The sequence below is a fragment of the Bemisia tabaci genome, chromosome 7 (assembly GCF_918797505.1).
Source record: "Bemisia tabaci chromosome 7, PGI_BMITA_v3".
NCBI classification, from domain to species: domain Eukaryota; kingdom Metazoa; phylum Arthropoda; class Insecta; order Hemiptera; family Aleyrodidae; genus Bemisia; species Bemisia tabaci.
This window is the reverse complement of record NC_092799.1, coordinates 35599848-35617274: the sequence shown is the minus strand read 5'-3', so window position 1 is coordinate 35617274 and position 17427 is coordinate 35599848. Positions and strand designations below refer to the sequence as shown.

Genomic DNA, 17427 nt, shown 5'->3' with positions numbered 1-17427 from the left:
GAGCGTCCTTCTGTAAAACTGAGGAAATTGATGTGCAAAACCAAGTCTAATACTACTTGCTTTCGTAATTTTTAAAAACTACAGGTAGTGACTCATTTCAATATTAAACCAGGAGGCTCCATAGAGATTTGTGTCACTGGCAGCCAGATGAAAATTATCTCGAAAGCTCGAAGAAATGCAATTGAGCAAAAAATTGAAAGCACGATGGCATGAGTTTGAGAAGAGGATTGAGCAATTAGATTACAATTTTCCAATAACGAACAAATATTTTTTCCGTCGTAATATCTCAGTGAAGCGGAATGAGTATTATCCCAGTCTTCCTCTCCATCGAACAATTAATTTAAGTAATTTAAAATCCAGTACGTCATTTACCATTATCCCCTTTTGGTATCGGGATCCCCCCCCCCTAATCTTTTCATTTTCCATTACCCCCTTTAGAATTGGAATCATCCAAGGTATCCCTTATAACTTCCTCTAGGCTCTTCAGTTAATACAGAAAAAAATCACATACAAAATAATGCGACCTTAACAAACTGAGATGCCTTTCCGGAAGATAAACTCGGCATATGAACCATGGACGGAGCGTAAGACAATGGAAGCATATTTGAAGTTGGGTTCGAACCCAACATGCAACTATTTTAACTTCGCGGTGGGCAGGGTTGCATATGCATGATTTTGCGGGCGAAATCTAAGATCTGCCAACGTCTTTCACGATACAGATGCAACGTGACGTCTATTTCGGTCCATTATTCGGCTCGGGGGCTCCTTATTCTTTCAGGCTACCAGTGCGAAAGATGACTGATTATAGAATTGGATAGACAAAGCTATAGACAAAGACGACAAAGAGAAAGTGGAGCGATCCTATTAGTTGAAACGGGTGGTTCTTATTCATATGGTTTAAGGGGGATAATGAAGGACTATAACTCCTGGGTCTCTCCTGCGTCTACGCACCCTCTTCGTCCAATGCAACCATCCGTTTCCACCTATAGAATCGCTTCATTTTCCCTTTGTACTTGACCCTTTGTTGAGGAACGAAACTGAAAACCTTATTTGTGGATTCGATATTAATGTGATACGATAATCGTTTCTTTGAAAATACTACTGGAAAAATTATTAGCTATGGCTTTTATGGTCGGAAGTGAGGAATGCTTATCTGCCATGTTCCCATTCGAACCGGGAACGGATCATCTCCCTCCCTCCTCCTCCTCCCCCCCCCCCCCCCGGTCTCCGTTGTTGCTGTCACTGGGTTCTCTGTTCTTCTCTTCCCGCTTGCTTTTTCTATCTACAATAATGAATGCTGCCCTCTTGTGTCTTATGATAATGACTTGGTCAGTCATTATCATAATAATGTGACTCATTATCGAAATTTTCTGAGTCACTCTTCAACCTGAGTTGTACCCGTTCGTGACTTTTGCCAGGGTGGCTCATGTTGTCCATCACCTTTTTCGCGCCCCTCTCCGAATTTCCATTGGGACACCCTTACTGCCGTGCTTAGGAAGAGCGCCGTATAAACCTTCAGGCGTTATCATATTTCCTTCAATGTAAACGAATTTACTCGGAAAATAGTGCATATTTTTCTTCAAAAATTTCAGACAGTTTTGTTTGCAATTTGACCGAAAATATCCGAAAATTTCAAAGAAAAATGCTGTACTGTCCCAAAGTGCATGTTTTATCTGGGGAATTTTTGCAACTCTTGTATGTTCATACGGCGTTTTTTAGCACGGTAGCTTAGCCCCAGCAGCGCCCATGCACGTACAGTTATGGAAGGTTTAAACTAGCGTGCTTTGCGATGTATCGATTGACCTGCAATTTAAACCTATTGAAATGGATCGATAGATACGTTGTTCGCTACGAACACATTTTTGAGGAAAGTTGTGAGCCATGTTCCCTTGAAATTTTCAGAAACTTTAGGCGAAATTCCGTACGAAGTTATCTGAAGAATCGAAAGGAAAATATTCATAAAACCGGGAAATTCGTGTTTCCTCAAAGGAAATTTGGCAACGCCTGAAGGTTCATACGGCGTTTTTCCTTAGCACGGCAGTACCGTCCGCGTTCCGGGCTGAGAGGCCGAAAGCTCCGGGCGTAACACCCGGAGCCGTCGGCCTCTGAGCCCGGAACAAACGGTATGTCTACTCTACATAGCCGGTAAACTTTTTTTCAGTGAACTATTACTTTAACCCAAGAAGTACAGTACGTCCGGATGTTCGTATCAGTGGCGTGGCGTGAATTGCGATATATCGATTTTTATGCCATTTAAACCTATGAAAAAAGATCGATTATCAGGGTGTTCGCAGCGAACACCTCAGTAATCGATTCTTTACCATAGTTTCAAATGGCGAGATATCGATAATCGATTATTCACGCCACGCCACTGGTTCGTATATGGCGTTTTTCTCCAGCGCGGGAGTAGCGGTCGGCGGCCTATTTTTGACTCGGACTCGGCGAGTGGAGTATGCAAAGAATCAAGTCAAAAATGGGCGGAAGGCCTCAATTAGCCCCACCGGAGGCCGCCGCCGCCGTGATCTACCGCCAAAGCTCTTGTCCCAGTCATGCTTGCCATGTAGTGCTGAAAATCAGCCTTTTCCCCCAATTTAAACTCATCAGGGTGTCCACAGGTCCGGAATTTCCAGCAAGTCCGGAAATAGTACTGATTTTTGAAGGGCGGTCCGGAAGTACTGAAAACGCACGGAAAGTCCGCAAGAAGGACCGGAATTCTTTTCATTTTTTCGTCATTTTTGTCGCAATTTAAGCAGAAAATTCAAATTTTTGAAATTTTTCGAATTTCGTCAAATGGAGGTACTAAAAAAAGTATAGAATTTTTCTGTTGAAAAGGTACTGAATTTCTTGGGCATGTACTGAAAAAGGACTGTGAAAGTACTGATTTTTGGCCAGCCTGTTGTAGCAGACACCCTGTTCATTTAAAATATACCTATTTTATCCCCAAACCTGACAACTCTACTCCCTTCTAGCATCGCTGCCGATTCTATAATATCCCCTTCTCAGCTCCGCCTACACCTACACTGACACGTTTAAGGAAGGATGCCGCTTGTTCATTCGAGTGTCGTCGAATTTCCTGCGATAAAAAGTTAGTTTCCTAGAAAGATCACCAACGTTCTTTTTCTTGAAATTTTCTGATACTTAAGATTAAATACCGACAGACAATGGAATGGTCTGAAAATTTGGGCGAAAAACATTTACACCATGTCGAGAAAATGTGTGTTTTATGCAATGAAACTTGGCAGCGTCCAAAAGTGCATATGACGTTCTTCCTCAGCACTCGTCCTCAGCGCACAGTGGATCGAGTCAATACGAGAGGTCGGACAAAATTTGGAAACTTTAAACGCTTATACTTAACTCTGTTTTTACAAAACTTTGAGGTTCTGAAAGTGGTTCCATTGGTTTCCTCATGAAATTTTCTAACTAAAGCACTGAAATGTAAAATATGACGAAATGAACACCAACATTTGCAGTTTTCGTCAAAAATTTCATGTCCGACCTCTCTGACTGACTCGATCCACCGTGCGGCGGCTCAAATCCGCAGCTTTTTCCACTTGAACTCGTACTCTGCGGTCCGAAGTCCCTCTCGCGTCATCGCGAAAGGAACAGGGAAGTTTTTTGCCTCTTCCTTTTCCTCATTTTCTACCAAGAAGCAGTCTGTCCCCAGTGTCTTGCTTAACCTCGTTCCATACTTTCGTGACCGGACACAGTATCAAACACAAGAACGCCTTGCCTTAATGGGCCACTCCGGGCTGATATTGAAATTGATAGACAAAGAAGACGAAATGGGTATGGAGAGATCCTATTGGTGGAAACAGGTGGTTGCAATGGACAAATGAGGTAGGTAATAGACTAACTAACGAAAACCCACGAGAGACCCTATACGAGACCCCCTGGACGAGAGTCCATAATTTTCTCCCTCAGTCCATAGGAACCACTCTTTTCAACTAATAGGATCGCTCCATTTCTTCTTTGTCCACAGCTTTGTTTATCAATTTCAATAATCAGCCCACAGGACAGGCAAGGAAATTAGGAGTAAGAGAAGGTAAGGAAATGAGGAAAAACAGGAGGAAAATGAAAAAGAAGGAGAAGAATATAAGGAAGAAAATGAAAAATTGAAGAAGATGAAGAAGTGGAAGAAGAAGAGGAAGAAAAATGAGAAGAAGGGAAAAATCAGAGGAAGATGAGGAAGAAGAATAATAATAAAAAGAGAAAAAAGATGGAGAAAAAGAAGCATGTCTGCGTAGGAACATTAGGAGCACAGACGCTGTTTCTAAAATAAGCTAGAAATAGTGGTTCCTTATTGCAAAATGCAGTCCAATTGTGAGTGTGGCTGTGCACTGGGTGGTGTGAGTGAGAGAGTGGCGAGTGCGGGCGCGTCTGTGCGTCTGTGTGAGTGCAAGCGAGAAATGAGGTCTCGGAATAACGGAGTAAGAATGCGCCAAGCGTCAAGACGCAAGACGGCCAAGGATGAAGGCCGCCGGACCCAAACTCAGCCACGGCCCGGCTCTAGTGAAATTGGGGGGGGGGGGGGGGGGGGACCCGCGAATTCGGCGTTCCCTCTCGACGAAAATTCTGCCGCCGATAACTCATTCATAAATACCTCGGGTCCCCCTTTCAACCTAACGGAAGAACGGGACCTGCGGTCCGATTTTTATCGAAACTGATAGATGAAGGGAACTTGCAGGGTTGCCACAGTCAGGGAAACCCGGGAAATGTCAGGGAATTTTAAAAAGTCCGGGAAAATCGGGAAATGTCAAGGAAAATGACGAAAATGACAAAAATGTCAGGGAAAATTTGTTAAATCACCTTCATTTGCTCTCTAGAATGGGTTTGAGATTTCGAACAACAAATTTTGCCTGAAAACTATATTTGCCTTATTCAATTATGCCTTCTTAACCATCCGTAACATCTTCAATTGTCAGGGAATTCCACCAAAATGTGTCAGGGAATTTCATCTTTTAAATTCTGTGACAACCCTGGGGTAAATCATGTACTAATTGAAGGGTTCATCTTCTCGTGAATTGCTGTTCAGTCTATCACATACCTTCTTTATCCATTGCAACCACCCTCTCCCACCGATTGGGTCGCTGATTCCTGAAGGACTGTGGTTCGATAGGAGCCAGTAGCGGTTAGGGGCCGGAGAGAGCGAAGAGCTGCTGTATATCGAAACTTATGCAGGTCTATCTGCATCGGCTGTTTAAAAAAAGACATAATGTCAAACATTTAAGGACCGCTGACATTTGTTAGATCGGGACGCCTACGATCACAGACCAGAAGCTCTCCACTAGCCTCTTGGCGACAGGTGCAAACTTTAACTTTCGGAGATTCAACACGGACAGTTGTAAGGCAGCACCATTCGTCACCCTTTCTGCGATCGTTGACCTACGCATTAGGTGAATGATGAGCATTGAGTGACGTAATGAGCCAAATAAGTCTCCCAAACGTCGGTTTGTTTACAAAACGAAATTGTCAACACTTTGACGACCATCCACCTGGTAGGTAGGTCAATAGTGGTATAATAATAGTAGGTCTTCACGACCGACGAGTCGTAACAATTGTAATAAAAAATTACTCTGGACAATTTGAATTCATAGGTTGGCTGCATGGCTGGCCTTTTGGGCCCTAGAAGTCCCATGACGTAACCTCAAAATTACCGACTTGTGCGTACTCTCTCTACGTAGCCACTCCAGTTTTAGCTGAATCAGCTCATGAGAATTGAATCAGTCTAGTATCGAAGGAAACTCAATTTCGAAAAGTCGAGCGTTACTGCACTCTTCGGCATAACATGGCAGCCAGGGTTGCCACAGTCAGGGAAAACCGGGAAATGTCAGGGAATTTTCAAAGGGTTAGGGAATTTTCAAAAGTCAGGAAAATCGGGAAATGTCCGCGAAAATTTGTTCAATCTCCTTCATTTGCTTTCTAGAATGGGTTTGAGGTTTTGAACAACAAATTTTGCCTGAAAACTATTTTTAATTATGCCTTCCTTACCATCCGTCACATCTTCAATGCAGATGTTGCATGTGTGAGGAATTTGCGATTTGACTATGGATTCTTATGTAAAAGTTCGCCAGAAATACGACGTTGCCACTGGTTTTTTCTGAAATCAACTCCCAAGCTCAAAAAAAGCTCTCACGTTGAGGTCAAAATGGAGGGGATATCCCACGCTATCCTGAGAGTCCACCTCTACATCAAGACAAACTCTCCATGCAAAGATAGGGAGCAAATACACTGACAGGACTGCCACTTTATTTGGGGACTCCACAATTGAAAACACGGCAACCCTGCTAATGTATTTGCTCCCTATCTTAGCATAAGAAGTTTGTCATGATGTAGAAGTGGACTCTCAGGATAGCGTGGGATGTCCCCTCCATTTTGGCCTCAACTTGAGAGCTTTTTTGAGCTTTGGAGTTGATTTCCGAGAAAACCCGTGGCACCATCGTGTTTCTCGCAAACTTCTACGTAAGAATCATCAGTCAAATCGCAAATTCCTCACACATGCAACATCGCCATTGTCAGAAAATTTCACCAACATGTGTCAGGAAAATCAGGGAAATGTCAGGGAATTTCATTTTTTAAAGTCTGTGGCAACCCTGGGCAGCACAGCCGAGTGCCTTGAACGGCAAGTATCCGATGATTGACGAGAAAATGGCGAATGGAACAAACAAATGGAAAGTAGGGAAGAGGACAGGAAGCTCCTCGAGTCGTCATCTCGAGTCCATCTCCATCTTCATCTCCATCGACTGTGAAAATTCACATAACCCAAGGTCACCGCACCCCCCCCCCCCCCCCCGCGTGCCCCCGCCGCGTCCGAGGGGACTCGGGGGGCACTCGAGCGTCGCGAGCGGGGGTGGTGGGGGTGGGATTGCGCCGTCGATCCGCGTTTCGGTCCATTTGAAGTGAGCCACTTTGCGTAACTGGAGTGGCGTTAGTGTCTATGCCAGGTGTTTCATAATTACTACCGACCCGGCCGAGTAGAGTGCCAGTCCCGCCCCGATCTCCCTTGATCCCCGATCCGAAAGGCTTCTTACTCCGCCGTCCTGAGGAAAAACGCCGTATGAACCCTCAGGCGTTGCCAAATTTCCTTTGATAAAACGCGAATTTCCGAGTAAACTTATGAATATTTTCCTCCCAATTTTTCAGATAATGGAGATGCTGTGCATGTGTGAGGAATTTGAGATTTGACTGGTGATTCCTATATGTAAAAGTTCGCGAGAAACACGATGGTGCCACTGGTTTTCTCTGAAATCAACTCCCAAGCTCAAAAAAAGCTCTCAAGTTGAGGCCAAAATGGAGGGGATATCCCACGCTATCCTGAGAGTCCACCTCTACATCAAGACAAACTCTCCTTGCAAAGATAGGGAGCAAATACATTGACAGGGCTGCCACTTTATTTGGGGACTCCAAAACTGAAAACACGTCATCACTGCCAATGTATTTGCTCCCTATCTTTGCATGGAGAGTTTGTTTTGATGTAGAGGTGGACTCTCATGGTAGGGTGGGATATCCCCTCCATTTTGGCCTCACTTTGAGAGCTTTTTTTGAGCTTGGGAGTTGGTTTCAGAGAAAACCAGTGGCACCATTGACCATCGTGTTTCTCGCAAACTTTTACATTAGAAACAACAGTCAAATCGCAAATCCCTCACATATGCAACATCTCCATTCTGTTCGCAATTTCACCTGAAGATTTTGAAAATGTAAAGGAAAAAGATTCGTAACTTTCCCTACAAATAAACATTTTATCGAAGGAAATTTGGCAACTCTCGAATGATCGTACGGCGTTTTTCCTTAGTGCGGCAGTGCTCCTTCGGCTTCGGCTCCGTCCAACGGGCGTTCCCGTCTTTTTGATTCCCTTCGACATGAAGAAACAGATCTTACTAAGACATACGAATTGAAAGGTTCAGTAGCAGCTTCTTGCATTGTAAAAAACTCCGGCCGTGGAAGTCGTACTTGCGGGCTATATAGACGCACAGTCCGCTCCGGGCTCAGAGGCCGAAATTTCCAGGTGCTGGAGCCGCACGTTCGACTGCTCCGGATGCTACACCCGGAACTTTTGGCCTCTGAGCCCGGAACGGGCGGTGTGTCTCTATAGCCGGTAACTTCATTTTCAGTGTAGTACTGGGAACACTTCAGTAAGTCTTCTGAAGGTCTGCATGCTGAAACTGAAATCTTCTTCTCACGTAGATAGTTTTTCCCTCCTCTATAAGAAACAATCTCGAGGTGCATTTTGGCCTTTTGCGCTCCTGTATTGGACAGTAGAAAAGAATTATGTCTCTCGACGTGGTTGGAGATTGAGCAGGGTGCAGGGTGGCAGGTGGCTGCACGCATGATTCCAATTATGTCAACTCGAAGTTAGAAAATCTGCAAACGTGATGTAGACAGTGCCTGTACAGGGAGAGTTGGGACATCTCGGGTCCCGATGCCGAAGACAGTCGCGAGTCATAGGGGGATTCAAGGGGGGAGCGCAGGGGGCTTATGCCGGTTTATCCCCTTTGACCGATTAAGGGAGGAAGAAGGGTAGAAGTAAGGAGAAAGAGACGTAGGTAAGAAGAAGGAAGGACGCTTATATTTGATTATTAATGACGAAAAACTGCCTATCAGGTGCTTGAAAATTTCAAAAAAAATTTGGGGGAAGCCTTCCCCCCCCTCCCCCCGTTCGAAGTGTCCGGATCCGCCTATGTCGCGAGTGTTGGTTGAACTGAATCCCCGCCGCCCCTCACACATTGGTGTTCCTCGAAGGGATCATTCGCTCCCCCCCCCCCCCCGCCCTTCCCCGCTCAAAATGCCAGGAAATGCGAGAGGAAACGTAGACAGTAAAGAAAAGTTCAGAAAGCGGCATCATGAGACCTGAACCGTATTAGCCGCTCCCCTCCCTCTCGAGGTACTTTAGTGCCCAGCCTATGGCTCGATTCAGTGGCGTGGCGTGCTTTGCGATTTATCATTTGACCTGCCATTTTAACCTATGGAATAGAATCGACAAAGAGGGTGTTCGCAACGAACACCTTAACGATCGATTCTTTATGACAGCTTCAAATGGGGAAATATCGATAATCGATCATTTACGCCTCGATTACGTTTCCTGCCGCTTCATTCCTATTTCGATTCGCGGGGATTAGAATGAAGGGCCCTGTTGATAGGTACTGCACCGTCGAAGAGGGAGGAGGCGGGAGCCGGCCACTGTATCGATGTCGCTGAAGAGGCACTCGAAAGAAAGGAAAAAGAAAAAAAATGAGAGAAAAAAAATCGGGTAATTAGGCCACAGAGATTAGAGTCGAGTTGATAACGGAGACTCGCATTTTCTGGAGGGAATCGGTGCGATGTGGTACTCGACCGCACTCTGCTCAGCTTTTAAGCGGAGGTTCGCCCCTCTCCTGAAACCGGGGGAATTGGATGTTCTCTCCAACGGGCTGATTATTGAAATTGATAGATAGAATTATAGGCAAAGATGACAGAAGGAAAATAGAGTGATCCTGTTAATTGAAACTGGTGGTTGTTAAAGAATAAGAAAATGATGGACTAACTTTACGGTCCCCCGTAGAGTGCCTTTCAGGCCCGCCACATCCCATCTCGGGCCCTGGTACCAATTTTTTGGCCCGGGCCCCTAGCACAAGGGGGGGGGGAGTCCGGGGGGCCTCCCCCGGGAAATTTTTGAAATTTTAAACCTATTTGGACGCATTTTGAAGCTCTTATGATGGAGATTTTCCATCAATTTCTGTAGAATAATTACGCCTTTTTGTTTACTTTCAGCACCAAATACTTTCGAATTGTTGCATTCAAAACATCTATAAATTTTTTTTGAGGGGGCAGATGATACTTTTCAATTCTAGGGGGAGCCGGGTCCCCCTGGACTCCCCTTTTGTACGTCTATGGCAAGGGAGTTGAGCCATTTAAGTCGAGGATGCCCAGAAAGGAGCCTCTTAGCATCCGACAACGGAAGAAAATGAAACGCAGTTACTAAAAATATCATTCTACATATACTCAAAATTTGAAATGATAGAATCTCTAAAAAAGTAAGAAAAATTGTATAGTGCCCTAGCGTGTTTTTGAAACTTTATTCACCTTTAGCGATTTTAGGTAATTTTCACTTTCCTGCGAGACAAGGGTTACACATGAATTCGTAGTGGTTTGTCACCTGCGTCACGGGCCCCTCCAGGGCCCGGGCCCCGGTACCAGGGACCCAGTATCCCCCCCCCTTGTGGCGGGCCTGGTGCCTTTAGTTAATCTATTACTCACCTCCTTTGTCCATTGCAACCGGCCGCTTCCACGAATAGGATCGCTGTATTTTCCCTCTGTTCTCTTTGTCTACAGCTTTGACTATCGATTTCAATAATCAGCCCGCTGTCGAGACAACCGAAACATCCTGCCATGGCGTCATTTAACAGAAAAACAGCTATGTTGTAGCGCGTATCGGCGGTTGTAGCAGAGCCGTCGTTTGGCGTTGATTCTTGTTCATAAATCTGCAACGAGCAGGGCTTTTCAAGTACCAAAGGGTGGGAGAGGCTGAGCTTTCCTCACGGGAGGGAGGGGGTGAAGTACGTTTTTTTATTGAGTTTCGTTCTCTCTTATACTCGCGAAACACCCTGTCGTGTGCAACAGAAGACCCCATTCTTCGGGTTCCCGAAAGGCATGGGCAACTTTTTCGGAGGCTCTTTTCAGATAACTTTTCAACGTGTCTGTTGACTTAACGGTGATGACGTGAGCCGGTAATGGAATAACGATAAAAGCACCGTCCCCCGTCTGAGTTCGATTGTAGTTTACTCTAAAACTTTTTAGTTTCATTTCTTTTATAATTCATTTATATTTCAGTTTAGAAGCTTGAGAAGATTTGAAGAGAGGATATGAAGAACCCGGTAAGTGACATCAGGTGTAGCTAAGATCTTGCTAATGTGACAGGAGGCCATTAATTGAGTCGCGTAAAACCGCTAATGTCCATTATTTCAGTCTTTGTCTTAAGTTTTTTTGAGTTCATAATACTTTTCGGAGTTGGTTGCATCCACGAAAGTGGCGTTAAAACTCGTCTTCGGGTTTCCTTAATCCTATAAAACGAATTCTTTCATCACTCTTATGGTTGCATCAACTCTTTAAAAGTATTACGAACTCAAAAAAACTTTAGACTGGAAAAATGGACAATAGCGGTTTTCGCACGTCCCAATTCAATTTAAATATGACAGTTTTTTGTTGAAAATGAGACCCATATAAGTCGAGAAACCCCCTATTTCCTGCCATAAAGAGTCCACTCGGCGAAAGTGTTGAAGTTCCTTTAAAGTAAGAAGCACCGTGCACAATATCAGAAACATCTGGTGGCGCTTACTAGGTTTTTTTTTTTTTTTTTTTTTTTTTTTTTTTTTTTTTTTTTTTAAGTTCACCTCTTTATCTGTCGTTAGGTTTGTGGGTGTGTGGGGGATGGGGACAGCTCCCAATTCACCCGACTGGTCGTGGTCGGGCCTGGGTCTGTGGGCCGTGCAAATATTTGCCCTCGTGCTGGCTGGGGCTGGAAGTCGGAGGCTGGAGCAACCGAATCGGTGGATGTTCAAAGCGCACATGTCCATCTCCGATGAGGCCTGAAATACGAACGATATCGTGAAGCTTAGCGCTCATCAGGGATCGGACTTGTTTGATTTCAACGTCTACCGATACAACCGCAGTGCGCACGAGAAGCAAATAAACTCTGCTAACACTCCAACGTCGAATCTGAGGTGGCTCAGCCTGTAGCCTAACTGCACGACGCGACGCGACACTGCCGTCATCAAACGTTGTATGAACTTCTGAACGTCGCCGAATCTCTGCTGGGGAACCACGAATTTTCTTGAAAAGTTGTGATTTTTCCCCCCGTTTTTTCGATTAGAATGAAGGAACTTTCAGTAAAATTCAAAAGTCAGACTAAAAAAAAATGCAGAAGGAGTAGACAGCGTTGCCACAGTTATGGAATACCGGGAAAACTGGGAAATTTCAGGGAATTTTAAAAAGTCAGGGAAAACCGGGAAATGTCAGGGAAAATTTTTTATATCACCTTTTATTTGCTTTCTAGAAGGGTTTGAGGTTTCGGAAAATAAATTTTGTCTGAAAACTATTTTCATTTATGTCTTCCTAATCACCTGACATATCTTCAATTGTCAGAGAATTTCCCCAAAACGTGTCAGGAAAATCAGGGAAGTACCAGGGAATTGCATTCTCTACATTCTGTGGCAAACCTGAGTAGAAGGGAAAGAATCAGAAGGAGGAGAGGGAGAATCAGAATAAAAAGAGTAAGAATAAGCAGAGGTACAGAATCTTCCAAGCTTCCTCTTTCACGCGCCCGCCAGCTGGATTTTCACATTTCTTATCAGTTTTCATCAAAATTTCCCACCAATCTAAAAAAAAAGATAACTTTTTCTTCTCTGTTTCCCTTCGATTTTCGACTATTGTTCCTTCAAAATGTTCCCTCCTTCCACATTTTTGGTGCTATTTGTACATTTTCTCGCGCCCGGGCGGGCACGTGATTGGGCATTTTCTGCACACCTGAAAATAAGACGAATAAGATTGAAATCGGGGAGAAAATAAGGATTTCGTATGATAGGATTTTTTGTGCTCATCACAAAGCTTTCAAATGCCGTGTATTGAAAAAAATAGTGCATTTCTTTCGGGGAATACACTGAAATGCCGAGAGATGACCCGTAAGCCAATCTCCGTCAGTTTTTTTTTATCATGGAGGGGGCCGTGGTGATGAAAAGTTCGGAAGCTGTAAGCGGGAAAGGTCTTTGTCCGGGAACGAAGTGAAAAGTTCAGTTCTAAAATATGAAAGATATCTTTGCGTCCTGGGCGCAGATCTTATAAAAAGGAATATCTCACTCTTCTCGAAGAATCTTTCCAAAGCAAAAGGTCGACGCCTTCTCCCACAGATTTACAACTTGCCTCTTTAAATGTCAGTTTCTTTATCAGGATTAAACTTAACCGCTAAATTTCATTCATTTCTTTTGTTTGGTTTTGTAGTTTTTCCCTCCTCTTTTCGGTTTCGTGGTTCCAGCTCTTCCTCCCGATTACATGATCGGTCGGTCGCGTGGTTTTGTAGAAATTTTGATTTTCACGGCGTTTTAACGGTACAGAATTCCAATTTATTGGAAGAACTTATCCTCTTTTTGTGTTTAGGGAACTGATCATAAATTTTCGTTTAAAAAGGGTGAAGGCCAACTGAATATTACCAAAAGTAAATCCACTGGAAAAAAAGTCTCATGGGTCCAGAGCCGAGATTCTCAAAAAATTTGCCTGGAAAAAATACTCTTGATTCAATCGGATTTTTGCTTGCATTAAAAGGAAAACCGCCTAAATTTGGAGGCTTGGCTCTCTATTCAAACAAAAATCCGATTGAATCAAAAGTGTTTTTCTTGTCAAATTTTTTAAGAGTCTGCAGGAGTCCTATAGATTCAAATGATTATTTTTTCTAATGCAGGTAATTTTCGACTCAAGCCATTGAAATGTTGAATTACTTTGTATCCTCCTGCAATGATTAGATCCTCTCCTCCGTCAGAAAATGTGTCATCTTTTACTTCTTAAAATCATACTATCTGCCGGATTAAATCTCGTAAACAGGATTTTATGAGCGGCGGATGTACACCTGACCCAACAGGAGCTTTTTGAAGGGGCCGCTGCGCTGGGGCGGGGGGCCCAGATAGCCGGGAATCCGTATTAATGAAAAGTGGATTCTTTCACGTCCAGTTTCTCTTTCGGTCGAAGTTGGACTGGACTCGGGCACCCCCGCTTGCCGCACCTCTCCCAGTACCGAGGATGCTTTTCGTACGGGGAGGACCGGGGACCCGTCGACTAACGCCACGTAATTTGGGCCACGAAAATATTCACGTCTTGAATAAGTTAAACGGTGGAACCCCTCCCCCCCTCCCCCTCTACCCCCCTTATCTTTGCCCTCCTCGCGCGTTTGGCCAGTGTAGGGCCTGAAGCCGGAATCAAACGCTGAATTTGGCAGCTGAGTTTGGGCGTCAACAATCATCGCTCAATAGCTTAAAACTGGTGAAATCGAGTTATTTTCATCCAAATTTGTATCAAATCTATTCGAGTAGATCAGACGAACTGATGACTGCTGAGCTCCGATCATCAGAGTGGAAGTTCTATATAAGTGTTATCGTCGTCCCCGTGACGTAAGGGCGTTTCTCGATTTCTACCTGAGCCCTAATCTTCATATAACTCCGTGCTTTTCAAGGAAGGATGACGTTATGATGCATAGTTTCTCTGTCCAAGATGGGGCTGGATAAATATTGGGATATCAAGAGTTACCATTTGTTTCTGTGGCAAACCTTTACCCTCTTAGCAGCGCAGCATTAGCGTCCGTGGATTCCATTGGTTATCTCCAAGTTACAGGTAAAATGAATTCTCTAAGATGTTAACATCATCAGCAAACAGCTTGACTTCTGAAATGAGGAGGTAGATGTTCAATAGTCAGAGTAAGAACGCTCGAAGCTCGCAGATATAATACTCTTTTTCCTGTGGTACGTACCTAACGGTGGATGACTACTAAGAATTTTTGTTTTGTCTGTTTCAGGTGAGCATCAACCTTCTAACATGAAAACTTAGTTTGTTTCGTATATCAAACAGTAAGTAGGCTCTGAAAATATGTTCATTACCTCTCTTTAGTTGGGAAGCGTTAAACCCTCAGTTGGAAAAATTAAGGGCCACCTGAAGATTTTTAATTTCATGAGGGAAAGAGTGCGTGTTGTGCTATTCATTTTTCATAGCATACTAAACGCATACACAGTATGTACAAAAACAAATAGAAACAAACTTAATGTGGGAATAGAGCAAGGGAAATCGTGTTGTGATGACGGCGCGGCGCAGAGATACAACAATTCGTACTTGATGGATGTCCGTGTTGCATGTGCAAAATTGAAGGCGCGATGGCGCGAGGCATGCACTTGCAGTTCTCCGCTCTATCTTGATAGTGTATTGTCGCTTCTATTCGGGAGAGAATTGAAAAACGAGGCCGAATTATGTCTCTCTTACCCTCGTCTGTGTTGCTCACGTAGCCGTTGAAGCTCCATCACAAATAAAAAAATGGAAACATACTTAATGGTAATATATCAAGCGGATGGAAGCGCTTTGATGACGGCGCAGAGATACAACTATTCGTACTTGATGGATGTCCATGTTGCGTCTGCAAAATTGAAGGCGCGATGGCGCGAGCATGCACTTGCAGTTCTCCGCTCTATGTTGTTAATGTATTGTCGCTTCTACTTCGGGAGAGAATTAAAAAACGAGGCCGAATTACGTCTCTCCTACATTCGGCTGTGTTGCTCACGTAGCCGTTGAAGCTCCATCACAAATAAAACAAATGGAAACATATACTTTATGGGAATATATCAAGTGAAAGGAAACGCTCTCATGAAGGCGCAGAGATACAACTATTCGTACTTGATGGATGTCCATGTTGCATGTACAAAATTGAAGGCGCGAAGCGTGACCTCGCAGCGCTTTGCTGTTGCTAGTTAGGCATCACTCCAGTTCAGGAGAAAAGTTACAACTTATGCCAGATCACGTCTCTCCAATCTTTTGATGGAAACTTTTACACTCTAAAACTCAACAATGACAACATTTTGTCTCCGGTTGTAAAATGGGCAATGCCCGACTCCCGGAGGAACTCCGCCGGGAAGGCACCCCGAGGCCGCGGCTCGGACTTGGAAAGTTCAGGGCGGATCCTGAAAGTAGCAGTGACGGTGAGTTACGTGCAAACGTGGCAAGCTCCGAGCGAGGACAGTGGAGTCGGGAGCGTTGCAGGAGAAAGAGTCCGAGAGGGAGAAAGAAAGAGACTGGAATGGAGCCGAGCTTGGAGCACTGCTAGGAGGAGCGTTGCCGTTGAGTCGGAGCTGGAGCTTGAGTCAAAGTTGAAGCCAAAGCCAAAGCCAACTGGAGCCTCTTTGAAATTACCGATAGGCCGCGGCCCGGCCGGGCCAACTGGTCGCCATAACGTGGGACTGTGGGAGCTAGTCGCCGGAATGCGGCCAGCGAGGTCTGGCTATTACCAAAGGCAATACCACTCGGTCGCCGCTGCCTGGGCCTGCCTATGCCCTGCCTGCTCGCCTCTCATGCGGCCCCAGCCGAGCCGCCCCGCGAGCCACCGTACCTCGTTCATTGACTTCGTCAAGTGAGTGACCTTCCGCTCGTTCGCTTCGGCTGTTTCCGTCAGACTTCGGCTCCAGACTCGCTTCGGAGCTCCCTCCGCGGCCCGTCCGCTATTCGAGACCGCCGCGCGAGCCTAGCTCAGCTCAGCTGACACGTACTCATTCAGATGAAATTCTTATTAAATCAGTCGTCAAGTTTTTATTTTTTGTTATCACCTTTGTTGTTAATTGTTTAAATTTTATTTTAGTATCGTATAGTTTATTTATCCCCTCGAGCCCGTAATCGACCGCATTTATTTCGCCTTGTTTCGTGCTGTGAAGTGTTTCATGTGTATTTCTTTCGTTCGCGTGAAAATACGTACGTAGTTTATGTAGTTTCTCAGTTTCTCCGGTTTACGTGTTGAACAACTCGCCGAAGATAAAGTCCGTCTCTATTTTTTACCCGCTTTTGGATTTTTTGTGGATTTTTACGCTCTTCGCCATCACAAGTGTCTTCCTCTATTTTTGTAAGTTTATCTACGTATCTTTTACTCACTTGATGTTTTTGAGTTAGGTATTTTACGAACAGGAAATGCGCAGTTTTGTTCGTTGTTCGTTTATAGTTTACTACGCGAGTATTGTCATACCATCGGCATGGTCTTGTTTTTCACACGTTTTGAATTTTTTTTGCGTGCGATCCTCCTATTTCAACATTAAGGTTCTGGCATATAGTTAGTTTCCGCTCTGTATCTTTTATCATTGCCAAATTAATAGATTCTGATGAATTTAGCACACTGATTTCCCATTCTAATGTTTTGCAATAATCAGATTTCTCTTGAAATAGATCAAATGAAATCATTCAGTTGCACTGTAAATTACAACTTCATGAATATTTCTGCAGAATGATATTCCATTTCGATGGTGAGATTACCGGACCACGTATCTCGGTTTGCATTGTCGCAGACATCCTCTCACACTTTATTTTTTAAATTGAAAACTACTCAACGTAATTCTTAAAAACCTCTGTAATTTTTCCTCTCTGTGCAAAGAAAACGATGAAAACTTCAATGAATGATATTAATCTGTACTTCTTCAAAAAATAAAACAAAGCGGAGATTTTTGAACATGACTAACTAAATACATGGTCTGGTAGTCTTACCGTCGATTCTCATCTCACCCTCATTATAATGCCTATTAGTCTTCGTGTTTTCTATGACCATCGGATTGACAGTTTACTTCACCTATTTCCGAAGTATTTAAGCCTGTCGCATGAATGGGATTTAATTGGTTTTGATTCTCGTAGAACTGTGGAAAGAAAAGACTGCACCAAAGTCACATCAACCTAAAT

At 44.1% G+C, this 17427-nt stretch overlaps 1 protein-coding gene across 2 annotated transcripts in view; it reads left to right on the top strand.

Moving 5' to 3' along the window:
* The window catches only part of mtgo (miles to go), a 219763-nt gene that overhangs the window by 79523 nt on the left and 122813 nt on the right, over positions 1-17427 (top strand). Inside the window, exon 1 of one of the 2 annotated variants that reach the window (XM_019044000.2) lies at positions 16223-16606. The exons of the other annotated variant lie outside the window; for it this stretch is intronic. The gene's annotated coding sequence lies outside the window, so the exon portion shown is untranslated. Of the gene's footprint in view, positions 1-16222; positions 16607-17427 lie in introns of those variants that run through there. 2 annotated transcript variants of the gene reach the window in all.